The sequence below is a fragment of the Lacerta agilis genome, chromosome 14 (genome assembly GCF_009819535.1).
Source record: "Lacerta agilis isolate rLacAgi1 chromosome 14, rLacAgi1.pri, whole genome shotgun sequence".
Classification (NCBI taxonomy): domain Eukaryota; kingdom Metazoa; phylum Chordata; class Lepidosauria; order Squamata; family Lacertidae; genus Lacerta; species Lacerta agilis.
Window position 1 is genome coordinate 26,599,698 of NC_046325.1, and position 20,626 is coordinate 26,620,323.

General features: G+C 47.9%; 1 protein-coding gene across 5 annotated transcripts in view; it reads left to right on the plus strand.

Annotated features, from left to right (window-relative positions):
• The window catches only part of GRB7 (growth factor receptor bound protein 7), an 83,713-nt gene that overhangs the window by 34,765 nt on the left and 28,322 nt on the right, over positions 1-20,626 (plus strand). Inside the window, exon 1 of one of the 5 annotated variants that reach the window (XM_033168840.1) lies at positions 11,583-11,674. The exons of 3 other annotated variants lie outside the window; for them this stretch is intronic. The gene's annotated coding sequence lies outside the window, so the exon portion shown is untranslated. Of the gene's footprint in view, positions 1-11,582; positions 11,675-13,197; positions 13,288-20,626 lie in introns of those variants that run through there. One more of the 5 variants, XM_033168839.1, reaches the window with a different exon arrangement.

Below are 20,626 nucleotides of genomic sequence, written 5' to 3' on the forward strand. Positions count from 1 at the left end.
AAAATGAAATACAGTCTAGATGTCATCCTTGTCATTGTGTCAACAGATGTCGGCTAAGGCATACATAGTCTTTCAGATTACACCAAAGTTTTTATTTCGCTTTTCTCCCCAGTGAAAAACCCTAGGCAACGCAGTAGGGGGCATGTGTTCCATTTTATTTTTACAGTACCACAAAGAACTACTTGTTGCAACCCGTAACCGGAGGCTAGAATGAATTAATAAAGGTTGCACCTCTTTGAAGCAACTTTGCATTGCAAACCTGGGGAGTCCTCTTCAGATGGATGGGCACCCTCAGGCTGTGGACCTCATTAGGCCTGCCAAGCCACACCCATCTGCTCTAAATGTGACATAATATACCAGTGGAACTCCCTCTCTCCCAATACTAGAACCCCAGCATCTTCTGATGAAGCTGAACAGCAGATTCAGGAGAGAGACAAAAGGAAACATGCTCCTTCACACTGCACAAGTTAAATGATGGAATTCGCTGCCGTAACATCAAGATGTAATGATGGCCAGGGATTAGACATACATTCATGGCTATCGATTATTAGTTGTCATAATAGCTAAATCACCTCCTGTATCAGAAGCAATATATCTCTTGAGCATCAGTTACCGGGGATCATGAGCAAGAGAGTGCTGTTGTATTTGTGTCCCCGATTGGGGCATCTGGTTTGCCAGTGTGAGATTGGATAGCTCTTTTGTCTGATGCAGCAGATTCCTCTTGTGCTCAGGTGTTATTGGACTACAACTCTCATCATCACCGACCATTGGCCATGCTGGCTGGGGCTGATGGGAGTTGTAGTCCAATAGCATCTAGAGGACACCACATTGGCTATCCCTGCCCATGGTATGTTGTTCATCCACATTCAGCTTAGAAGGAGTGTTGATAGTAACTCACTTACCTTTGGGTTCATGCCAGGGGAGACTGGTGTGTATTTTCCCGCTCTTCCTTACCACACACAGTTTGAGAAATCACTAGTGTGTGTTGTAGAAACAGGACAAGGAAGTAAACAGAGCTGATGACCAAAGTAGGTTGGCTCCACAGTGAGTGTCTTTAATGCAGATTCAACACCAAGAGAAACACCAGGGTTGAAAGCAAACAGAAAGCCCCATTTAGCCCAGCTTCCTACTCAAATTCTAAACAATCCCCTCCCTCCTCTAACATACTAGCATTTGAACTTGACTTATAATGACAATTAATTGCCAGCTCGTGTCCGGTTCCAATTCAAGGTGCTAACAGTGTTTAAAGCCCTAAATGGGACGCCCCAAATATCTGAAAGACCAGCTGCTTCCCTACAGACCCTCTCATACAGCCAGTTTTTAATCTTTGGTGATGCTACAATTTGAAGGACCCCCCCCCCCCCGATGGGGCTCATCAACCTGGGAAGGTAGCTCATCTAGGAGAAGGAAAACTCTGATCCTAAACCTCCACTGCCTTGTGGGTGAAGTACAGTCATACCTCATGTTACGGCCACTGCGGGTTATGTCTTTTCAGGTTGTGCTCCGTGCCGAACCCGGAAGTACCGGAATGGGTTACTTCCGGGTTTCGGCACTCGCACATGCGCAGAAACGCCGAATCACATCACGCGCGTGCGCAGACGCGGTGCTGCGGGATACAAACACTGCGGGTTGCGGACGTGCCTCCATCACGGATTATGTCCATAACCTGAGCGTCCACTGTAAAGGCCTACACAAAGTAAGCCCTACACAAATCCACTCTGGATTTGTGTCCCCAAGACGGTTGGATGGCGCCTCGCAGACCTCCTTCCGGCAACTCCTGCAGCCAAGCTGGGGCCAAACATATTGCTCTTCTTTGCTTTGGACCACATTAGTGAGGCTGAGATGGGGCTCTTGTTGTCTGGGCAGTCCAGGACCTCCATACACAGTTCCCAGGCTTGTGCCAGGGGAGTTCAGTTTGGTGATGCTAATGCAGCGGGTTGACTTCACCCCTGGAGGTGCACTTTGTTGTCTCTTAAGACAGATAAGTGCACAGCATGGGGCTGTTTAAGACAACTGGAGGTGTAAGTAGCAGCATGTGACTGTTCGCTATAGGTTTTCCACCAGCCCCATGCTTCTTTTTGAACTTCACATTTTTGGAATTTCAAAGAGCAGTGCTGGGAGGAAGACATTTCCCATTAAATGGAGAGCACTTTCCCTTCCTTGTACAACACGTGCTCCAGCAAAGGAAGGAGCAGAAGCTCACTTTAAGCTCCCAATTGCTCTGTTGAGGCCTTGTCCTTACCCATCCCACCATCGACATTGGGTGTCACCCCAGGTGTAGGGCAGGTGGGTGTGGCTTCCCCAAAATGGCCTCATGGGCTAAATGAGGATGCCTGGTGGGCCAAGCTTTCTCCGCAAGCCTAAGGTTCCCTGTCCTTGATATACCCAGTGAGCTTTGCTCTAACTCTGTGAGGTAGATTAGGTTGAAGGACAATGACTGGCCCAAGATTGCCCAGTGAGCTTCACAGCTGAGTGGGGCTTTGAATGCAGGTCTTTCCTCTCCTCACCCTACACTCTAAGCATTACTACACATAGGCATGAGGACTGAAACCCTTTGCCATTCAGAGAGGGGCAAGTGGGAGGGAATCAATGAAATGAGTGTCTGGACTGCAATGGAAAGGGAGTGAGATCGGCCAGTGCCTCTTTTAGCATTCAGGCTTCGGGAACGGAAGATTAAAAAGCCCTTTGTGCAACAGTAAATTAGCAGATTGCCCTTCAGTCTTCGCCTGGTTCAGAATTCATCTCTGTTAGAATTAGCTGCTGGCCAGGCTCGTAGAACCAGCCACGGGAAATTGTGGACCAGCTCACGTGTCCCGGATCAGATCCTCAGCCTCGAAGAGGAGGGTTTCGTGCCCCCTTGTTTAGATCTGCACCCGTCCCCGGAGAGTGAAGGTGCCTTGCTGGCCTCAATCCCTCAGCTCCCCACCTGGCCTGGCCTTATCTCTGCTCCCTCTCAGCGGGGTTTGTTTTGTTAACACAAAACTGAGAGCTCTTGAACTTCTCTGCCTCATAAACTAGGGCAGGGAGCCAGTGTGGGAATTTGCTAACCTACAGCAACAAAACCGCTCTCTTGTCTTGGCTCCTCTCCTGCTCACACCTACTTATGTGGGCCGAATGAATTGAGCAAATGTATGCAAAAGGGCACGACCCACGTGGATTTCCTTGATGCGAAAGGAAGATTTCGGAGGTATAGGAGGACTATGGAAGGAGAAACAGGTAATGCTTTGAAGTAGAAGTTGCCCTCAGAATGTGAGTATGTTGAGGCCTTTTGGCAAAACACTGGGGTGCCACGGGGTTGGGAAGCAGAACCTTGGTCCGGGTGCCAATTTGGGATAGGGAAAGGGTTCTCTGGGAATGGGGCTGAAGAAGGGCCACTCCAGCAACTCGCGCTAAGCAAATGTTACAAGGTGTTCCTCCTCCGCAGTCCAAAATAGGAACAATGCTATAGCAGCCACAGGTCCCAGAGAATCAGGACTTTTCCTGGGTAAATTGGAACAACCGGAGTAAACGGTGGTGGAGGTAGAGTCCCTGTTCCCCCAGCTTTTCCACTCCTGGCCAGCCAGCCCCCACCCCCAGCTGCTTATGTTATGACCTTGAGATTGCTCAGAAACTTGCTCGACCATGGAAAAAAGCCTCCCAAAGGGCACCGAGCCAAAGACAAAAAGCCAAACAAATTTGTTTGTATCGCTCACTCCCACTCCAGGGACAGGGGCTGGGCATCTCGGGGCCTTGTCAATCCAAGCTGTTTCCTGCATAGCTCAGTTAACGCTGTTGTCGTCTTGTATAATTGACCACCTAAGGCAAAAGGGTGGGAGAGGATTGCCCTTAAGGAGGGGGTGTCCATCCCCAAGTGGCACGAAACTTGTTGGAAGAGATGGGAGCAAATTGAAGGATGTCAGTATTTAGCGTTGACGTCGTTCTGTTTTTGTGTGGAACTCCCAACTCCCAGTGACTCATCCCCCTGAAACCTCCTACTGTTGAAGATGACGGGTTCTCGGTGCAACATAGAAAGCAGAAATACAAGTGGGAAAGGGTCCACTGGTGTGTGCCTGACACCACAGGGCAGATCATACTGTAGCTGCACTGGGTTCATTAGGCTGCACTTGTAGCATATGAGTAATGGGTGACAGGTTGGTTAGTTGTATTGCTTTGTGATGGTTCAGCATAGAAGGGAGTGAAAATATCCAAGTTAGGCCATAACTGGAATGAGCTGTAGCTGTAGATAGATACCAACCAAAACTACTCTTTTGCAGTGAGCTAGAGAAATGTGAGACATACCAGGTTCTTGGCGTCCATTGATCTGAGCTGGTGCTATCTGTTGGGAGTGCCTTACCTTCGCACACACAGCTGTGTTATACTGAGCCAGACCATTGGTCCATCTGGCCTAATACTGTGCAGCCAGTGTGGTGTAGTGGTTAAGAGCGGTAGACTCGTAATCTGGGGAACCGGGTTCGCGTCTCCACTCCTCCACATGCAGCTGCTGGGTGACCTTGGGCTAGTCACACTTCTCTGAAGTCTCTCAGCCCCACTCACCTCACAGAGTGTTTGTTGTGGGGGAGGAAGGGAAAGGAGAATGTTAGCCGCTTTGAGACTCCTTCGGGTAGTGAAAAGCGGGATATCAAATCCAAACTCTTCTTCTCTTCTTCTTCTACTTGAGTGACATAAGCTCTTCAAGCTCACAGGCAGAAGTCTTCCCAGTCCTGCTGCCTGAAAAGTGGCCTGGGCAACCCAGCCAAACAGATGGAGTGCAAATAATAAAATTATGATTGTTATTATTTTAACTGAAGATGCTCAGAATTCGACCTGGGACCTTCTGCACATAAAGTATGCGCTCTCTGGCTCTTCTCTCACACATCTGCTCGGGCCTTTAGACAATGTGTAGCCAATGTGGTTCCCATCTAGACATTGTTGGACCATGATCCCCATCAGTTCTGATCGTTGGCAATGCTGGCTATGGCTGATGGAAGTTGTAGTCCAGCAGTACCTTGAGGGCACCACATTGGCCATATCTGCATTAGACAGAGCTCTGCTTTGAGTATGGCAGTTTTCAGGGCCCTTTGGACTCTGATGCTCTCCACCTGAGAGTTATTTCTGGAGATGGCTTGGCAAGATGGATTGCTTGTGATCTCCAGGAAAGGGACAGACACCTTTTTTGTGGTAGGTGATGTGTGGGGAGGGCACCTGGCCGACATTGCTGTCCTCAGATTTTGGCCTGTTGTCGGCACCCGTCTGTCTCTGGAGTGCGACATGTTTTGTTGGAGCCGGGGCAGATGAAGGTGTCCAGTTGTGCTGTTGCAGATACACCATGGCGTTTCTTCTCTCTGCGCTCCTCCCAGTGGTCATTTCTCCTCTGGTCACTGCTGGGGATATGCAGACTGCCTGTCTTCAGGTAACTGCAGTCGTCTGCAATGGATTCCCACATGGCAGGCCTGATGTTGCCAATCTTCATGTCATGTTTGCAGACATCTTTGTAGCACAGAGTTGGTCTGCCACCAGGCCTGGTGCCTGAAGCCAGCTCCCCATAGAGCACGTCCTTAGGGATCCTGCCATCTTCCATTCTGTGGCCTGAATCGCTGGTTTCTCTACAGCCCTTTTTTCAGTGCTGTTGAAGTTTTCATATTTTGTTTCATGGATTTGATTGTAAACTACTTGGGAATGCTTATTTGCACTAGAATGGCTTTGCAAGAAAAGACATGGTAAAAAAGGGAGTAGCTATGCATCATGGATCCCTCGCTCTGAGCTACTGCAGCGTGGAAGAGAGATTCCAGTGTAGGTGAGGTCCCTGTGGTTTGAGCTGACACAGTAAGGCCACGAGATTACAGGCTAGATGGCAACTGTGTTAAGTTGACGTAACACAAAGGGAATGAACACACCAGGTAGGCCTGTGTATTGGGCTCCGTGACCTGAGATGCCCTTTCTCACTCTATAATACTGAAATTTGCTCTGAACTTCTGCAACAGGGGAGAAAGAGGCCTGAGCTCTTGGGCTTGGCAGCTGAGCTCACATCAGCTGACCTGGGAAAGAAAGAGTCCAGACTGGTCCCAGTTTTGTGTAATGGGAGAAGGAAGTTTGAGCTAGCCGTTTGCACCCTGCTTGTGTGAGAAGGTGCAGAAAGGTGGTGGAAAGGGTAACCATTTTAATCTGATTTAAATTACAAGCGCAGTGCCAGTGCCAGTTGGTAGTTTTCTCAAATGCTGTTTACTTCTTTCATTTTTTTTTTTTAAATTGCTATGTTTTCGGTTGTAGCAGGCCAGCCTCTTACGGCAATTTCCTCCTCTGCTTGCCAGCAGCTATCCCCACCTCCATCCATGCCTCTTCCCTCCCTACCTCCACCTCTCCAGCTTTTTGCAGATCCTGCCTCCTGGCACCCAAAAGGAGCCGTCCTCCCTTACTTACAGCGTCCCAGATACCAAGCAGATGAGGTGTTTACAAGGGAGGAGCTATTTGAGCATCCTGCCTGGGAGATCTTGATGCAGAACTGGTTTGACCGGAAGCAAGGAGGCGTATGGGCCCCGGGGTGTGTTGACCCGTGTGTTTGGTGGTGAGCTGGGGGTGGGAGGGAATTTAAATGTTGTGCATTCATTTCTCCTGCTGTTTGGGTTTCATCACCTTCTATGTTTTCGGATCCAGGACCTGCCTTTAATCTCAAAACCACCTCTCTTATCTTTCTCCCTCTCCCTCTAAATGTTTCTTCTCTTTCTCTCGCATTCTGCGGTGGGCTCTCCCTTCTCTGTGAGCGAATACATCCATCTGACCAGAAACAGGGAAAATGCTGGGGAGAAAACTAGGAAAATGTAAACGCCCTGAGTTGCAAGATTGGATGCGGCAACCTACTTATGGATAGCTATTAGTTTAAGAAGCTGCTATTCGACATAACGTTCATAAGAACATTATGTTTCCTTCTTATTTTTTATATATTTTTTAAGCAGTGGTCTAGCGGCTAGACTCCAGTCCCTGTGGCTGGCCCACTGAGCACATTATATATGTTGGCAGTAGCCTAGTGAACTTTCAGAAGCTGTGTGGGACTTGTGGAAGCAATGAGCTGTGGCTTCATTGCGCTGTACAGCTGCTAAATCTGACCAAATTCTGCAGAAAACAGAGTTTTCATGACTTCTTGAGGCTTTGAATGACCTTGACCCGGAATTTGGAACAATTAGGCAGGTCTGATTTGACTCAGATCCTGCCTCAGACCCACACCTCAGACATGTTGTTCTGCACCAAAGCCTTTTGCCTGTCAGGGGTCAGAAGTTCACTGGGAAGGAAAACAGCAAAGTGAAAAATCCTGCGTTGTGAGTCTGACATCCTTTAATCTTTTCGGATGTCACAGTCTTAATTCTGAATAATGATTCGCCTTCATCGTTCTCCACGGCTTGGGCGATGCTGTTCCTGGCCACTCTTAATAGCATGTTCTGTTTTATATAAAGCTCTTCCGGCAGGCAATGCATTCATTATTTCACTCTGTCCCATTCATAGGTAGGACAGTGGAATCTTCACAGATGGAAAACTAGGTCACCAGGTAGGAGGAGCATTTGGAGGCCTCCAGCCAGGCTGGCAATTTGAACTAATGGTCCCTGGCTTTCAGGGCACTTCATTGAGACCACACTAGCTGAGGACAGCTAGTAAGCTTTGAGTTCCCGAGTGCCTGGCAAGCCCTAAATGGGGAAGCATTTGCCTGTCATGAGTTCAGATCATCGCTGCTCAACCTGCCATTTCCCCACTCATTTCCATAAACTCAGTACCAGCAGTCAGAGAAGCGATCCAATGATGAGTTTATATGCAGATTCGGTGTCCGTTCAGCATGTAATGTGCGATTTAACAGCTCACTTCCATTAAAGGAATTTTGGGCCAGCAGTCGCACACCCATCCATGCCCATCTCTTATCGTTACTGTAAGAATCAATTGGATTACTTGTGTGTGTGAACCAGCCCTTAAAGATTATTCATGAACAGGAGTCTTCATGTCTGCCATCAATTTTATTTTATTTTATTTTTTTGCAGAGGAGACCTTGCACACAGCCAACTGAGAATAATCATGTGAAGGGTGTACATGTGTGAATTCTGCCCTCTTGCTTTCCTTCTATGTGACTGAAAGCAGCTTTAAAAGCCCTTTGAACAGCTGTTAATAGGCATCGGCACCCCGTGAATTACGGTAATCTCCCAGCAGTATCTGGGCATTTCCAAATGAAGTTTACCTGTTCCCTTCTCAATCATTTTCTCCATCAGCCTGGCATTGCTAATGGCTCCTGGGACACGTTTGGGAGAGAGACCTAGCTGTGCCCATGCTTTTCTCCGAGTAGGGCGAATAGCAGCTTTGGGGAGGAAAAACAACTTTCAAGAAATGACCTGGGGAGGAAGAATGGACTTTTTCAGCACTGCTGCACTGAGCCGACATGTTCCTCCTCCTCCCCAAGCTTCTTTTAAATCTTTATTTATATATCTGGGATTTTGAGCACAGATCTGCCACATCATGTGTAGCTCAGCACCTTTTAAAAGAAGAGCAGAGAAATTCATGGAGGTTCATTAATGAACCGGAATTCACTGTGATTTGCTCGATGCGAGGGGTAGGACAGGAAAGGCTGTTAGCTCCCTCACTGTTTACATGACCGTCAACTGTTGGAAACGGGACCCAGGGGGCTATCTAGACCCTTCTTTTGTTTCTTCCGCTTGTTGAGAGGATGATTGATCATTTCAGTGGTTTTCGTAGGTGGGGGGGGGGGTAGGTGCTTTCTAGTCCAGGCAAGTGATCTGGAGAAGGCTTCTCTTGCTGTGGTTGGTCAGAGGCATGTGGTTCAAGAACACGCAGGTGCTGTTTGCCTCAGAGACATGGCACCTTTCTCCACCCCCTCTGCAGCCTACACAGACCTCCAAGGTGGGAAAGGACCCAAGGAGTCTGGGGAGGCAAGAAGCGAAGGTGTACGAGAGGACTCAAACGTGCTTGAGCCAGTAGAAAGGGGTGGGGTGGTAGATCTGAGTCACCAGGCCACTTTCTGACTCACCGCTTTGTTTTGATGGAGGGAAGCATGCAGGAGGCAAAAGGGCCGGTTGGTGCCAGGTGATCGCAGGTAAACGAAACAGGTATCTGGTTTTTAGACGCATGTTTCTTTCTTCAGCATTCGCTAGTGTTGACAGAAGCAGAACTCCTCTTTATAAAAGGCGCAGGTGTGCGATTTTTTTGATAAGCCGGATCAAACCGGGCGTTGTGAGGTGGTGATTCATCCCTGACTGGTCTAGTCCCGCTACAATGGAACACAAGGCGATCTTGGCGCCTATATGAAAAAATAATAATGGTCTTGGTGGTGGTGGTGATGATGATAATAATAACAACAACCACCTCCCGGAAGAAAACAAGTGCCAGGAGTGAGATGGTGGTGTTGCCTACCTACAGACATCCTGACTGGAAGCAAGCTTGCCTGTAAAGCCGGAACAAATGTCCTCTGAGCAGCTATTTACCGTATATACTTGAGTATAAGCCTAGTTTTTCAGCACACTTTTTGTGCTTTAAAAGCTGCCCTCGGCTTATACTCAAGTCAACCATTCCTTAAGGAAGTATTTAAACCCCACAGGTGCTCACTTTCCCTGGCTCCTGCTTAAACAGGACAGGATCCCAGCCTTCTCTGTATAACACAAGGGAACATTGCGCTGTGAGTTAAACCACAGAGCCCTAGGGCTTGCTGATCAGAAGAATGGTGGTTCGAAACCCTGCGATGGGGTGAGCTCCACAGCAGCAAAGGAGGAAGAGGAAGGAGCAGCCCAAAGGGCTGCTTTGGGCTGCTCGTTCCTCCTCTACCACAGTGGCAAAGGCGAACCGGCTTATACTTGAGTCAATAAGCTTTCCCACATTTTTGTAGGGAAATTAGGTGCCTCGGCTTATATTTGGGTTGACTTATACTCGAGTATATACGGTATTGCTTCAGCGCTCTGACTTATGCACAGGCACATTTCCAGGTGCAAGAGTATAATTTTGCAAAGCAAGATTTAGGCCCAGCGTGCCTTAGAAGCCTCCCACTCCCTTGTGTCCCGTTGCCACCTCTCAGATCTGCCAAAGGTACCCTCTTAAGGATGCCATACATGTGCCAGCAGGGCATGAAGAGGACCAGTGGCTTCCCCGCCGCCGCCACTCGGTCTCCCTCTGCAGATTAATCAAAGTCCAAACTTGCTAACCTTTTTGAAAGCCTTGTAAAGCCAGCCTTACTTAGTTTGGCTTTTGAGGCTCAGGATTAAGTAAATCAGGAAAGAACCTGGTGCGGGGTGGGGGGTGGGGTGGGGAGAGTCATTGACTTGATTGTAAACTTATACTGTTATTCAGGTTCTTTTAAAAAAAATATTTTTCCAACCTGTCAGGATGTGGCATGCTATAACGATGACTGTGTAGTGTATTTACATTTTGGCAGGCGCTGAGAGGTCTTGAACCTCTCTCTCTCTCCTTCCCCAGCTGCAGACATCAGTCTGGTGAGAATTACATTGCCCAGAATCTTCTTAGTTCACAAACCCTGTGAATCATGAATCTTTTTGCACCTCCTACAGAGACATTTGGGCATTATTAACACATCTCCAGCTTTCTCATTAACTTCCTGCAATGTGCTCTGGTGTTAACTAAACCACAGCGAAGTATAAAAACTGCTTTGAGGGGGTTCCCCCCCCTTACAATTAATCAGCATATAAATTTTATGAAATAAATAAAATGAATATTGTGTGGTGATCCACCTAAAATTTCTGCATAATGTAATGGGAGACTGTGTAATGTCCTGCTTTTTAAACGTATTTTTAAATTAATTTTCAGATATAGCAGCATACGGAGTCAGAAAGATGATAATATAAACCCCACAAACAAGATGCAGTGTCAATGTCCTATTTCTGAGAGGCTCGATGCCTGATTGTCCTATTTTCAGGATCATGTTTCTTCGATGTGATCCCATTATGCCTTTCCAGCAAGTTGTGTTTTTTTTATTAAATAATTCTTATTATTTTATACTAAATTACTACAAAAAATAAAATATACATTCCCATACATTTTCCAATTTTGGCTAACAATAGCCATGACTTCCCTCAGACCTTCCACATGGCTTTCAAAATTTTATCTTAATATTATACTTCTTTAATCTACCATTGCTTACATTATCATAACTCTCATACATACTGTAACTACCATACTTACAATAATATTTCTACACATTAACTACAAAGCTTCTTGAAGTCCTACTAGCGTATTAAGCAAGTTGTGTTTTTAAAGTGCTGCAGCCACATAATATTATTTTCTCCACCCTCCAAATAGGCCTAGTGTTCTCACCCGCTGCGGGACCTGTGACTATCTTCTTCCACTTCAGTTTGCAGACTGGAGTGGGGGGGGGGGTGGACCTCCCATGATTAAATGCTCCCCCATGCCCTCTTGCATGTAAGAAAACAGCACATTGGGAAGAATGCCTGGCTAGAGCCCCTTTCCTCCAGCATGCACATTTTCTCAGTGAAGGGAGTTTTGTTGCGTGGTGGAGCATTCAGTCATGCGAGCTCCCCCCGCCTACAGTCTGAAGTGGTACAGTCCAGTCGGGCTTGTCACCTCAGGGTGAACTAGGAGGTGAAACAGAGGAGCTACACAGTCTTGTCAGGAAAACTATTTGTGAGGAGGAGGGTATTTTTGCCGAGCACCACCCTGACGGAAGAGCGGAGGCATTGCTTGGGATTGGCATCAACTGTATGGCGGCGCTTCCGAGTATGAGGATTCTTGGCTAGACGTCACCTCAGCGGAGGGCAGATGTGTGTTTCAAGGAACCTCTCTTGGCTTCGTTTGGGAGAGGGCCAGAAATCTCTCTGGAAACCGGAAACTCTCACCATGGATAGGGTTTGCCATATTCCAAATTTCCCTGGACATTTCAGCTGTTTCCACCCAGACACAGTTTCTTCCATATTCCAGCTATGTCCAGGAAATTCCGGGCCTATGGCAACCCTAACCATGGAGCAAGGGTGGGGAACCTTTTCGGCTCACCAGGCCGGAACCTTATCAGGATCAGCCTCATGGGCCAAATTTGACAGCTGGGCAAGGCTTTCCACCTGTCAATCCTATGCCATCATTATGATGTCCCACCCACTTGTCAAAATCTCTTGCGGCAGTGTGGGGGTGCCAGAGGCAAGCACGAGAATGAAGCCTGCCCTACCTGCCACACACATGACGTCGTGTGTGGAGAAGCGTTGCTCTCCACAAAATGGCCTGGCATGCCATATGGGGAGGCCTGGTGGGCCGAGTTTTGCCTGAGAGTTGGAGGCACCATCTTTGTAATGGATAGAAGATACTACAGAGTCTCCATCTTTTGCCAGGTTGCTTGTTTGCCTTTTAGGAGACAGGCTTGTAATAGACTCTTTCCTGTTCACATACTGTAGGAATTGTGCCAATTGTTTTCCCAATTGTTGTTGTTGTTTGAAAACCCTTTTGGGGCAGTTGAAGTAACACATATGGCTGCTTTAAAAAATCTTATCCAGTAGTTTTAATGGACTTAATTGTGATCCTCTTGTAATCTCATAATTCTGCAAGCATACTTTGCAAACACTGGATTTGGGAGCAGGCAAAAAATTTAGTGCCTTCTTTTGGTTAATTGTGTTTCTCGTCCTTCCTGTTGCAATGATAAGCCCAAAATTGTAGGGGTAGCACATGATGAAATCTCAAACCCAGAGTGTATTTCTGATCACCAGGGAGTAAGATTTCAATTCCCTACATACAACTTTCTTTTTTACACCCCCACCCCCCATGAATATCAAAAGTAATTTTAAATTAATCAAGTTTTGCTGTTTTGCTGACTGTTCGTATGTTTTTACAGGTCATATAATTTTAGCTGTTCTTTGTGAGACGCTAGCATTTCTTCCCACGCCACCTAAACTGCGTTGTGACCTTTGGCTTCATTGATGCTCTGACCTGGGAAGGAACCCTGAGTCACTTTGCCCAGTTCTGATAAGGAAGCCACAGGTGGCTAAATGAGGGAATGAGGGGTGGGAGGAACCCTGGCACTGGAATTTTTATTATTATTAATATTGCTGAGCCTTTGAAAATTCATCTCTGTCTGAATCATGTAAGAAACTGGTGACAAGGTGGAAATGTGGCCATGAACCTGGTGCCACAATTGCCACCTGCCCGTGTGAGTCCCTTGCAGGGTAGGAACCAACCTACAAAGAGTCTTGTGGCACATGAAAGGCTGGCAGTTTATCGTGACAAGATCTTTGGCAGTAGCTAGGCTGGTTGAGATGCCGCAAAAATGATTTGTCTCACGTGCAGTCTAATGCAGATTGGGCAAAAGCTTCCAAGGTTAGCTGTACCCTGTTCTCAGCGATATTTCTAGGCTTTGCTGACCCTGTGTGACTAAATCTCATTTGCATCAATTGATTGACATGCTTGTATGGTATCCATATTCAGTGTATTTTTATTTGTTTATAATCCTAATTTGTTTGATAATTCCCAATTTCTGTGTACTGTATACACAGGAATACACAGCTATTCCTGCGCATAGCTGTGTTGCGATTACCGGTAATCTCTTGGATAAATTGATTCAAAATCATTTGATTGATTGAAGAGGTGCAGCAGTTATGCAAAACTGCAGTTGTTAGACACTATCTTAGAAATTAGTTGGAAGGCTATCATTACTCTCATTGCTGAGCAGTGATTTGAACCTGGATCCCTCATCTCTAAGGAGGAGAGCAGGCATAGTGTATGTGCCGTATGATTTAGAGCAGGGCGTAGGGCCCCAGATATTGCTGGACTACAACTTCCATCATCCATGCCCTGGCTGGGGTCAATGGGAATTGGGAGTCCAACAACCTCTGGACTGTCACAGGTTACCCAACCCTGCTTTTAAACCTCCTGGTCCCTTTGTAGCAGCTGCTCTCTTGCTCAAAAAGCAGTCATGCCAAAGTCAGGTGAAAAAGACAGGTCCCCCTGGCTTGAGGCACTTACCGGTACCATCTGCTTGCAATTGTGGGGGGAGGCATTATACAATTATAGAGTTGGAAGGGATCCTGAAGATCATCTAGTCCAACCCTCTGCAGTGCAGGAATATGCAACTGTCCCATGCAGAGACTGAACCTGCAACCTTGGCATTCTCAGCACCACGCTCTAACCAACTGAGCTATGCAGGCTCTCTCCATTTACACCTTGAGAGCCTCGTGGTGCAATAAGGCTGAACACTGGGCTTTGTTTTCCCTTCCAGACTATGAGTGGGCTCAGTGCCTGGAAAAGAGAAAGAAAATGTTCCATGCACAGTCTCTGTGGCTGAGCTCTGTGTTAAAGAGGCCTGTGCTAATGTCTGCCAAGGCTATCTACCCTTTAACTTTAAAGACCCAGTAGCTGTTTGACATGGTCAACTAGGCAGGGCTGAGGAAGCTGGACCAAAACTTCAGAGCTAAGGCAGCATGCGCTCTTTGTGTTGAGTCTTAACTTGGCTTGTGGTTAACCATCTAAGACTAAGTGAACTGGGGATTCAACAAGTGAAATTCGGATTCTCGTCTCCATTGGTGTTTGAGTCATTTGTGCAGTCAATTCTTGGGTGCTGTTTATGTGCTCCACCACTTGACCAAGGGACTCCAGTATCTGGAAGGCAGATATCCGGAAGGCAGAATGAGAGCTTTGCCTAAAGCAAAGCGGGCAACCAGACTACTGACTAATCGCAATCTTGGTCAAATAGTTGGGTGGTTAACTTAGTGCACTGCTCAGTTTCCTGTGCTGCTGCAAAGCTGCCAGAGTAAGCCTGGAGAAGGCTTGCCAAAGTCTTTGCCTGTGCATTTCCCCATAAACGTAGATCAATACCATCTTGGTTGGGCCGGCCTTTAATGTGTGGTGCTAAGCAGGCTAGGGGTACATCTTTAATTGTAGTATTTTCAAATGAGTTTCATTGTGTCTAAAATCCCAAATTATGCAATTTAACAAGTGGAAGTTTGCATACTCTGACACTGGCATAAATTTGGCCTGGTGGGTAAGTCTAGCCTATTGTATTTTTAAAAAAATAATTTTTTATTTGTTTTACAAATACAAATACAAATACAAAAGATATATGAACACAAACTGTAAAAACAAATCTGTATAAAGATATTCCAGGAATCTCAAGACTTCCCCCTCCTTCCCCTCTATGGGGTCCCTTTTTAAACATCTAAAACTGCATATTTATTCATACTCCAATTTTTATTGTTGTTGTTGTTCAGTTGTTCAGTCGTGTCCGACTCTTCGTGACCCCGTGGACCAGAGCACGCCAGGCACACCTATCCTTCACTGCCTCTCGCAGTTTGGCCAAACTCATGTTAGTAGCTTCAAGAACACTGTCCAACCATCTCATCCTCTGTTGTCCCCTTCTCCTTGTGCCCTCCATCTTTCCCAACATCAGGGTCTTTTCCAGGGAGTCTTCCCTTCTCATGAGGTGGCCAAAGTATCAAACCATATTATCCATAATAATGTTTACAGTATAAGTGAGTCAAAATCCTGCTGTTGTTTCCATCAGCTTACAGTGGTCTCCTGAATAACTTATAAAATTTTCCTATTCTTTTATAAAGTTTTTATCCTCTTGGTTTCTGAGTTTTCCAGTTAGTTTTGCCATCTCAGCATAATCCATCAGCTTGGTTTGCCATTGAAGAGTTTTTTGATTGTTGGAAACACTTCAAACCAACCTTAGCACAACTGGAGCCCGGCACGCTTCCCCTGCGAGTACCTGCCTGAAGCGTTTTTCCTTGCTGCCGTCTCCTGTGCTATTCAGCAGAGTTTTCTTTTCTTATCTTCTCTCACGCAGCGGGGGGTGTGCATGCCAGCATATTACAGACAACAGAGTCCGGCTTCTTTCTAATCTAGAAGCTTTATTTTACAAGGCATAAATCATTACATTCCGGGAGAGTCGCAAGCCATGTTTGTGGCTTCTCCCTTCTCTCCGTTCTCCGGACACAGAAACAGAAAGTATCACATTACACAGTACAACAGTACACAGAGCATCTGGTGACGCTCTTCCTCCTGTGGGTGGGACAATCTGGTTGAGCTTGTTAACTCTAAAAGCTCCAAACCTCTACACCCCCTCTTGTCCCGCACACAGGGGCGTTGTAAGCTTGCAGCTTACCTCACACAAACCCTCACAGAACTCCCCATGACGTTGGAAGCTCAGGGGCTTCGTGAACCCAACCTTCAGGTTCACCTGACCAGAACAGTACTTCAGCTTCTCCAAGCCGGTCTGAACGCACACGTCTCGAAAGAGAACGTCTAGGTGTTTGGGTCTGGCCTTGACTTGTCCAGACTCTGCCACCAACAAACAGAGTTGGTTGTCCTCCCAAACCATCACGGGCAGGCAACTCTGAACGCAGATCTCTTGGACCAAACACCTGTAGAACTCCAGTTCCCTGCAAAGCACTGACAACGCACTGTACCTGGCTTCTGCACGAGAACGAGCAATGAGGCTCTGGCACCGGGACTTCAGCCCGCCTAGAGCTCCTCCACACTGTACAACCATTTCAGACACAGATTTCCTGTCCTCGGAATTTGCCCAACCGCCGTCGCACCAGCGCGTGAGCTGGGGCTCACCGGTAGCTGACAACTCCGGGCAAAACTCCTTAGTCTCCTGCAAACTCTGGAGCACTCTCACCATGCCATTCCAGGCATGCATGCTGGGATTTGCAGCCTCCTTGCTGAACAGATCCACAGCAACTGCTATGTCAGGTTTGCTCAATCATGACGGAAACAACAGCCTCCCAGGAGCTGACCTAAACACCTCGGGGCTCTCGAACTCAGAGCGTTCCCCGGTCTGACTGTCCTCACCTAGACACGGCTCCATGGGTGTTCTGACATTAGCACATTCAGACACTCTGAACTTCTTCAACAACTGAACTACCTTGCCAGTCTGATTGAGCAAGACACTACCGTCTTCGACTCTGTCTACCTGCACACCTAGGTAAACACCAACAGGGCTTAGGTTCCTGAGCTGGAAAGACTGACCAAGCTCCTCTGCGAACCGTTGCACCTGTCCCCTGGTCTCCACCAGGTAAAGCATGTCCGCACTGGACTGCAGAACTAGACCCTGTTCTGGGCTTACTCCTGCCAGAAACAGGCAGCTATCAGCACAACTCTGGCTGACACCTAGCTTTCTCAAAGCTTCTTGCACGCCTGAGGACCAATCTCTGGCTGACTCCTTCAAGCCAGTGATTGCCTCGTGCAAACTCCACACTTGATTTGGCCCGTTGTCCTCGAACCCTGGCGGAGGTACCTCGTACCTCTCCCCGTCCAGGTCGGAATCCAAACAGGCATCCAAACCAAAGTGGCTTGCCTCAAAACTGCTTTGAGTCGCGACCGCTAACAGCATGCGCGTGGTTTCGCTTCTGAGAGAGGGCGCGTCCAGTACCTCGGAACAATGGACCCCCTCCTCCTGAGTGAAACCTCTGGCTACCGACCTAGCCTTGCACTGCAACTCGCCAGTTGCTGCCGTCTTGAGTCTGCACACCCAACGACCTTCTGACAGCGTCGTGGTTGTGCACACACCCAAAGACCTCATTGAGCTTACCTGCTCTACCATGGCATCCTGCCATTTCTGGGCCTCACCTTGAGATACCCATTGAACCTTCACAAGGCTTTCCGGTTCACACTGAACCAAACAAGCACTCACGCTAGTGGCCGTGAACCTTTCGGGCAGAATCCCTTCAGTGGATCGTGCAGACTGCTGTGATACCACTTCAGATTTTCCCTCTGCTCCAGTTGCACTGGACTCCACCTGCACATCCTTGACGTCAGGCATCTCACCTACAGACTTGCTGCGCCTGTGCATCCTAACTGAACCACCTAAGGATGACGTTGGCGCACCTTTGGGCTCCTGCTTCACTCCCAAAGAACCCCCCTCTTGCCCCAGGACGAGACATGCGTCAGGCTTTCCTGGAGAAGAGTTGCCACACAAAGAGTCACCATGCGTGGCCTGCCTCCTAGTCCTTGACATAGGAGATGCGGGTGCACTCCCAGGCTGCTGCCTTGGAGTTGCCCCTAGCTGCGCTGCACCCTGGTGATGGCCGGGAACTCGGCCCGAGCCACCAGCAGGTGCCAAAGCCACAGCAATACCCCCTCTTGGGGCTGATCCACCTGGACCATTGCCACCTAGTTCCACCCAGAACCCTTGTGGAAGCTCTGCATCCAAGAGCATGTCTTCAGTGGCAGCATGCAGCATCCTTTGCTGCCTCTCTGCAAGACCACATACCTGTGAAGAAAACAAGTTAGTCACACTGTGCTTACTCCCCCTCTCACTGAGGACCTGGGAACAGCCTACTCCAGTAGAAACCTGCTGTTCCACTGCAACCAGTGGTGCTGCCTCAGTTGCCTCCTTGAGCAACGCAGACCACATGTGGTGAGAGAAAGCATCAGCCAAACACTCAGAACAACACGCTCCCCCCAGGTTAGCTTCTGGCATCCCTTCAGAAACAGCCACATGAACCAGGGAAAAGGGACGCGTGGTTTCCCTTTCAGACGCGGGGTAGCAGGATGTCGACTCCTCGACCTTGCAAACCCTGCAATCAAGAAAGCTGTTACATGCCCTTAACTTGCACCCTTCAGAGAACTCAGGCTGCTTCAGCACACTGTCCCAGTGGCGACTTGCCAGCCTTTGGTACCACTGACACAAACATAAGTGGTGCACGGGCACATTGGTGCACTGAGCAAGCACTGCAGCAGCGCTACCACCTTTCGCTGTTCTTGCTTGAGGCCCCTCGACAGCAAACAGCCCGTCCTGGCTGCATTCCATGCGTAGAAGCATCTTCTGGCCCCTGCAAGCAGAACAGGTGATAATCACAAAGCAAACAGCAAAAACATTGGACAGAAGGTTTGATATAAACAAATACACAGCCACGTCAGCAACCAAAGAAAACGCCAGTTCTGTCCCTTTAAGACCTGCAGAGACTGTCTTGAACACGACATACTGTCTCTGGCATCCAACAGTCAGTTCTTCAAACTGCTCTGTAGAAAAAGACTCGCAGTTCCTCACATGTCCACCAGGAGGAACGACGACGACGACGACGGCAACCATCACACGCAGCCCACCAGGGTTGGCCTTCGTTGACACGGCAACTTCACAACAACAGTAGGCATCCTCTTCCGCCTGGGCTGTGGTAGAGCTGTTGCGATTCTCATGGCCAGTACCACACGTCATGTCCTTGGCCTTATCTTCAGCCATGCACGTCAACAAAAGACCAGGTGCAGGCTACGTGCCAAAACACAGATCCACAATCAATGCCTTTACGCTGGCTTCAGACTTGGAAACAGCCCCTCCCTTTCTGGGAGCAAAGCCCACGGCGATCTGGCCCCCCTCCTGCTTTCCATGGCACTGTTGCCTCTCAACAGCCATAAGCCGAGCTGGGGGCGAGCTTTCCAAAGCCACTTCAGCCAGTCCCTCAGCCCCGTGAAACTGGGCTAGGGTCTTCTCCCAGGCTTCACAAGCACTGGCCAGACCATCCTCCTCACAGGCGTTGGCCAGAACATCAACGCTCTCAGGGAACAGCCCTCTGCATTGAAGCTGTGAGGCTGGAGGTGCTTGCAAACAAAAACTTCCCTCCTCCTTGCTGGGAATGCTATGTCTCCCTCCATCTTGCCCAGGGGTAGCGTACTTACGAATCTGTAGCTTCTCACCCGGCTCCACAGATGGGGGTTTCACCAGAGAGGTACAACTGCTTTTGCAGCCCTCGATCTGGGCTTCCCTGCTGCCCTCCAACCTCTGGCAGCAGGTTTTAGGCTCCTGAGCCATTCAGCAGACTGCTGAATGCTCCTGCTGGCAAAGCAAACTTCCCTGGATGCTCCATCACAGTCCAAGCCAGAGAGGCACTTCTCAGCTTGGCACACACGTTCTGGATCCTTGGAACTGCTCCAGAATCAATCCAGAATGGGGAAAAGCTTGAACCCATAACCTGAAGAGTTTTTTGATTGTTGGAAACACTTCAAACCAACCTTAGCACAACTGGAGCCCGGCACGCTTCCCCTGCGAGTACCTGCCTGAAGCGTTTTTCCTTGCTGCCGTCTCCTGTGCTATTCAGCAGAGTTTTCTTTTCTTATCTTCTCTCACGCAGCGGGGGGTGTGCATGCCAGCATATTACAGACAACAGAGTCCGGCTTCTTTCTAATCTAGAAGCTTTATTTTACAAGGCATAAATCATTACATTCCGGGAGAGTCGCAAGCCATGTTTGTGGCTTCTCCCTTCTCTCCGTTCTCCGGACACAGAAACAGAAAGTATCACATTACACAGTACAACAGTACACAGAGCATCCGGTGACGCTCTTCCTCCTGTGGGTGGGACAATCTGGTTGAGCTTGTTAACTCTAAAAGCTCCAAACCTCTACAGCCATTCTTCTCTGGTAGGGACTTTATTTTTTATTTTTTTTAATAAGATTTTATTATTTTCCAATAAAACACCGAAAAACAAAATACAACAACAACACAAGGCATAAAAACAACAATAAAAACAATAACAATAACAATAACAATAAACATTAAGAGAAAAAAGAACATATACATACCTTAACCATTACCTATCTTTATACTTTCCTTGTTACTAACTTCTCAATTTGGGGACTTCCCCCATTCCCTCCACTGTCTTCAAAGTCAAAAACATCTTAAAGGTAGCTTTGTATCTTGTTCATTTAACATTTGCTCAAATTT